The 6849-nt window shown below is 38.7% G+C and overlaps 1 long non-coding RNA gene across 1 annotated transcript; it reads right to left on the reverse strand.

Annotated features, from left to right (window-relative positions):
* Window positions 1-3943: 3943 nt before the first annotated feature.
* On the reverse strand, window positions 3944-4550 carry LOC138402491 (uncharacterized). Its single transcript, XR_011236852.1, has 2 exons — window positions 4311-4550; window positions 3944-4070 (listed from the first exon to the last, which is right to left on the reverse strand). It is a non-coding gene; the product is annotated as an uncharacterized lncRNA (long non-coding RNA).
* Window positions 4551-6849: the final 2299 nt, after the last annotated feature.

The following is a 6849-nucleotide window of genomic DNA, read 5'->3' on the forward strand; positions in this document are numbered from 1 at the left end:
AATCCAATTAACTCGGATCGTGGGGACGTATTCAAATGAATATTTGATGTTCAGCTGCAGGGTTCCGCTGACTACACAGTTTTGTTCGCGAGAGTTCCGTTTGTTCAGGAGGCAGCTGTCAGCTGTAACAGCTGTTGTCAGATACTCGTTTATAATTCAAAGGTTAACTGCCCCGTTGGTCTAGTGGTCAGCATGTTCGGATGCGGATAACGACGGGGTTCGATTCCAATGTCGGGCCAAAAATAGTTAGGTATTGGATTTTCTCAGTATATAAAACGCACTTAACTCCAAAATTCAAAATCATTTATTCAAAATAGATAAAAGTTAGATGTTTTACCTATTTTGAATAAACGATTTGAATCTTAATTTAACTCCGAAAAGTTAGTAGCGAAGCTGAAATGCAATGGGTTGGGGCCCATCGTTCGAAAACCCTATAAATGTTGGGGTCCCAAGGTGCTGGAATGGCGACCTCGCACCAGAAAGCGCAGCGTTTGAAAACAAACCCCTCATACTGTTAGATAATACATTAATAGTAAATGCAATGAACTAACTAGTAACTAGGTAGGTAGTCAATTATTTATTGAATGAAATCGAAAGCGGCAATAAAGCATGTAACGTGAATTGTAGTGTAGTGTAGTGACAAGGCTCTACTCGATCCAAAAATAAATCAAAACAAAACGTGAATGTATCATGAAATAACGTTCTCGATGAATATTTGATGTTCAATTCCAATGTTTTCACTGGCATTGGCATCTGTGTTGGGGGTGTCACGTGTGTTTCTTTGGGACTAACTGCCATCTGAATGTATTAATTTAATAAGATAAAGTTCCTTCTAAAATAGAGTGAAATTTTTGTACTGACGATATTTTAATACTAGCTGATGCCCACCACTTCGTCCGCGTGGATTTAGTTATGGTTTTAACAATCCCCTGGGAACTCTTTGATTTTCCGGTATGAAAAGTTGCCTATGTCACTCTCTGGTCTTTAACTATACCCATGCAAAAATCACGTCAATCGGTTGCTCCGTTGCAACGTGATTGAAGGATAAACTAAACCAATAAACCAACAAACAAACACACTTTCGCATTTATAAAATAATATTTATATGTCTAATATATAAATGAACTCAAAATTTTCTCATCTTTCATTTGATTTTGACACTTAATATGCTATAGCACAAAAATCAGTTTTTTTTTAATTTGCACGTCGGCCATTATGAAATTAGCCATCTTGGTTTTTATTATTTGTTGCTATAGCGGCAATAGAAATACATGTTCTGCGAAAATTTCAACTTTCTACTTACTAGGTACGGTTGATTAGTGAGCCTAATGTCTGAGATACGGATTAACAGCAGAGGCTTAGTAACAGGGCCCCATTAGCACCATTCGGTTACGGAACCCTAAAAAGATTTGTGCCCTGCCATCAGCTCGAATAACTGCTAGCATTCGTTTCGGAGACATTTCCCGACCCTTTACTTTTGAGTTTAAATATAATTACATCAGCAAAATGAAGTCATCAACATTTTCAAAAGAATTTTCCGTATTTATTTTTAATTGTTATTAAAATGGGATCGTCTCGTCTTAATAGCGTAATTAAAACTAAATTAGAAGATTCCCGGTCGCCGGGCGCTGAAATAAATCAAAACAATTATCCCGGCGGGGGATCAGCAAGATTGCAATTAATCGACGAACAATGGCTCCGGCGATACCAGACTCGTCAATGGAGGATATTAAAATAAGGGGAATCATCACTATAATGCTGTTTTATTTAAACTCCAAGTTTAGTCAATCGTTTTGGCTGATTAACATCCAAGGTCTACAGGACCAGGCAAGTCTTCGAACAATGCTTTTTGCCAGTGATGACATATGGAGCCGAGGCACGAACGGTCTTATAAGGAAGCTCAGAGTCACTCAGCGGGCGATGGAGAGAGCTATGTGCGGAGTTTCTCTACGTGATCAATGAGGAAATGAGGAGATCCGTAGGAGAACTAGAGTAACCGACATAGCTCAACGGGTTGCGAAGCTGAAGTGGCAATGGGCAGGGCACATAGTTCGTACAACCGATAGACGTTGGGGTCCCAAGGTGCTGGAATGGCGACCTCGCACCGCAAGACGCAGTGTTGGAAGACCTCCACTAGGTGGACGGACGATATCAGACGAGTCGCAAGGAGCCGCTGGATTCAGGCGGTGCAAGACCGTGGCGTGTGGAAATCCCTACAAGATACCTAAGTCCAACAGTGGACGTCTAAGGGTTGGTGGTGATGATGACCTGCCTTTAAGTTAAGAGTGAATAGACATGTTCTATGCATTATATTTCAATTGTTAGCTTATTGAAGTTAGTTTAATGAATTGGACAATATTTGACTCATCCGATGTCACGCGATCTGTGGCGGGGAGCCATCTTGAATCGATTTGTATAAATACCCGGTGTTTGAAGGTTTTTAAGCCAGTCTCGTTCCGACTCGAGACTCAACGACTATTAAATACTTTTGTGTTTAGGTCGATATTTTGATTAAGTGGTTCCAATAGCAATTGTGCCCTAATCAAGTTAATATAGCAGTTAGGTTATAATAAAGATAATAAAGATTAAATCTCTCGATGAACCTCTACGCGTTGTGATCTATATCCACGAGCAAGCTATGAGGTATATGAGGGAACATTTTAATAACTTATAAAATTATTTAAATTCAACCTGCTTTTCTGACTTACGCTTAAACAATAGATGTAAGTAGTCTGCATATCAATCGCACTAACTGGACTGGATGGTCGCACAGCTGGGAGGCAGGGGACTGTGACGTAACTGTGTTTAGTCGCCATCCTCCGGGACGTGTATTCGGTACCGCTCGCTATTGAACGTTGCTAATGGAATTGAGTCTCGTTACGTTCATATTAATTCTCCGCTCACAACGCGTCATAGACAATATACTCAACACAACGGGAGAGTAAGTAAGTACTAAGGATCTATACTTGGGATCGACTAGGATCGCCCTCGTTCGGTTGGGATTTCTGAAAATACTTTCTTCATTGACTTATATATTACTTCATATGGACAGAGCTACTGAACAAACAAAATGGCACCGACTCAGTAGTGCTTTAGTACCAATGCAACTTCAGTGACGTCTAGATTTCAAACGGGTCGTTCATTAGTATCTAAGAGGTGGCACTGATTTATTTGGTTCCAAAACCGTGAATAATTTTGTTCGCTTGGGCCAATGATATTAGAAGAAAAAGAGGTAGATAGGTTACTTATATCAAATTCGATGTTTATTAATGGCACGCTGCGTCAGCGCCGAAAGACGCAACACACATAAACGCATAGATAGTATTTTAACCTCACACAACAGAGAGTAAAGGACGGTGAACTAATAACCTCAGCTTCAGTTGCGCACGAAAAAGAGACGGTTATATTTTGCACTACCTCGTCCTGCACAGAAGAGTGGAAGAAGGACGGATATATGCCTAATAATGCGAGCGTAAAAGAGACGGGACGAGACGGTAAACTAGAAACTCCAAAGAAAAAAAAAACAGTAAAGTCTTTTCGGCTAATGCCGATTTATGCCTACACTGTAGTTGTATAGTAAAATAAAAACCTTATACTGTGGTATTTAATATATTACTAACTAGCTTTTTCCCGCGGTTCCGCTCGTTTTTAGGGTTCCGTGCCCAAGGGGTGCCAACGGGACCCTATTACTAAGCCTCCGCTGTCTGTACGTCCATCTGTCAGCGGGCTGTATCTCGTAAGCCGTAATAGGTAGACAGTTGAAATTTTCACAGAATGTATTTCTATTGTAAAATAATAAAAATAATAAAAATAATAAAAATTAAATTAAATTAAATAAAGGGGGCTCCCATACATGGAAAAGAAGTCGAAATAAAATTACTAAAATTTACGCGGACGAAGCCGCGGGAAGGTAGGTAAAGGAATAAAATGTGAAATGAAAATATTTTTTATTTTTGAAAATATTTACTATTACACAATCTACATACCCATAGCCAAAATTCCCTCATTGTATGAAGAGACCCAGCAGTGGACCGTAAAAAGATGTTAGACCATAGTTAATTTATCCTTCCCTAAAACAGGAAATATGCACACTATTTGAATTGTCAATACTCAGAAGAGACCTATCTGTTTATTTTATATTCTTTGATCGGAAACTTTAAAATACGTACAACGATAACTTGATACGTACTTATGGCATGTGACATAAGGTACAAATTGCAATGAGTTGCATTTTACACGAACGTGCACGAGTTTGTTATTGTTAAATAAGTGAAAAATACGAATTATATAAAAGAAATAGTTTTACTTACGAATGAAATGTGATTCCTTGACTTTTGGAAACCTTGCTTGTGTAGTTTGTGCAGAATCTCATCACACACGACGGCATTTTCGGTTGTTTTGGGAGACGAAAACAAAATACACATTACTATCAACGACGTCATCGATAGCGCGACGACAGCGGGCGACTGAGCTCAGGTTTGCTAATTAGCTTAGTTTTAACGTGCCACTTGCGGTCCGCGTATAACGTATCTACCTATTTTCTTCTAATATCATTGGCTTGGGCATATCTTGTCATTTATATCGATGACTTTTTTAGATGTTTCTATTTTGCAAAGATTTTACAGAAATGAGGAGATCAGTTGGAAAACTAGAGTAACCGGCTTCAGCAACGGGTTCCGAGAAGAGAGAAGCTGAAGAGGCATTGGACAAGGCACATAATTCTAAAAATCGGTATACATTGGGGTCTCAAGGTGCTAGAATGGCAACCTCGCACCAGAAAATGCAGCGTTGTAAAATTTCCCACTAGCGAGAGGGACAAATTTATACAGGAATTAGAAATCATACCAGTTTTCACCTCGTATTTTCTTTATACTACGTGGGTCATGCCAAAAGAAGCTAGATGCCAACTTGACCTGGGATATTAAGTTTCAAAGCACTACCCATATTATTAATGCGAAAGTGTGTTTGTTTGTCCTTTAATCACGTCACAACGGAGCAACGGATCGACGTAATTTTCTGCATGGTTATCCCGACATAGGCTACTTATTATCCCGGAAAATTTAACAGTTTTAAAAACCTGAGGCCACATGAGCGAAGTCGCGGGCATCAGCTAGTACTTAATACCCAACGAGTATATAAGCTAGTTAAACATATAGAAACGGTGTCAACCATTAATTAGTTGATTTGGAGCAAACATGGTGATTATGATTTATGGATAATGGCTCTTTATGTTTCCGATTTGCGTTCAATCCGTTCGTCAAATATTTACCGCTTACATACAATATGATGACAGTAGACCTATTTATTACCTATGCATTATATTGTTGTTGCAAACGCGCCTGACTGGGAATAATAATGCACAGCTTGTATCGTTGTTGTTTACAAACTAGCTATTTATTTATATTAATTTATGTTCCTCCTCTTTTCTTTCCGACAACTATTCCATAATTCTTTACTAAAGTTAAATTTTAATATTTTCTATGAGAAAAAAGTTAAAACACAAAATGACAGATTAGGGTCAACAGTCAGTCACTCACCTTTTCCTTTTATATATTTAGGAGTAGGCAAGTGCCATGTCAGTTATTGTGATGTCAAAGAAGAAAATCGATTGTAAACATCGATATAAATGACAAGACATGCTCAAGCGAACATTTTTTTTCACGGTTTTGGAACCAAATAAATCAGCGCCACCTCTTAGATACTAACCCTTACCCGTTTGAAATCCAGACGTCACTGAGGTTGCATTGGTGCTAAATAAACATTTTAGGACCAATGAGTCGGTGCTATTTTGCTTGTTCAATGGCCCTGTCCTTACGAAATAATATATAAGTCAATGATTGTAAATGATTTTTTTTTTAAAAGAATATTAGGCATTTTTTAAATGACTAATATTCCCTTAATATTCCCCTTTCCTCTCCAACTAAGCGTCAAGCTTGTGCTAGGAGTAGGTACGACAATAGTGCAACGGGCGGGGTTTGAACCGTCGACCTTTCGGTTTTCAGTCCACTCCTAAACCGGTTGAGCTATTGAGGCTCCAAAAATTGTAAAACAATCAGAGTATGACATAATATGGCGGTTACATTAAACTGTGCCTCCATCGCGAGTTGATGTAAGCCTAATGAAGACTCATACTCGGCTGAAAGGATTTAAGTCGGTCTCATTATGAAACGTTAAATGCGCCACAGCCGCCGCAGTTTTCACTACTTAATGTTTGCGTATTATGTTTATTGCAAAAAAGCTCATTTTATCAACTTGATTATTTGTGGTTTTCATATCTTTATCTATCTAAGTATTATATAAAATGAAAAGCTCCCTGACTGACTGATCTATCAACGCACAGCTCGAACTACTGGACGGATCGGGCTGAAATTTGAAATGCAGATAGCTATTATGACGTAGACATCCGCTAAGAACGAATTTTTGAATATTCAAACCCTAAAGGGGTAAGATAGGAGTGTGAAATTTGTGTAGTCCACGCGGACGAAGTCGCGGGAATAAACTAGCCTAATATAATAGGAAAAGCTGACTGACTGACTGCCTGATTTATCAACGCACAGCTCAAACTACTGTGGTTTGAGCTGAAATTTGGCATGCAGATAACAGCTATTATTCAGACATACGCTAAGAAAAGATTTTTGAAAATTCAATTCCTAAAGGGGTTAAACGAGGGTTCGAAATTTGTGTAGCGCACGCGGACAAAGTCGCGGGCGTAAACTAGTTATCGATAAAAATAAAATAGTAGTAGCCAGCCAACGACTTTTAAACTTATTTAAACTGTAATAAATTGTTTTCGACGTCATTACACAGAGCTGCCTTGTTTCTCGGAACTTCTCAAACAAGCGTAGAGAA

This window comes from Maniola hyperantus, chromosome 6 (assembly GCF_902806685.2).
Source record: "Maniola hyperantus chromosome 6, iAphHyp1.2, whole genome shotgun sequence".
Classification (NCBI taxonomy): Eukaryota; Metazoa; Arthropoda; class Insecta; order Lepidoptera; family Nymphalidae; genus Maniola; species Maniola hyperantus.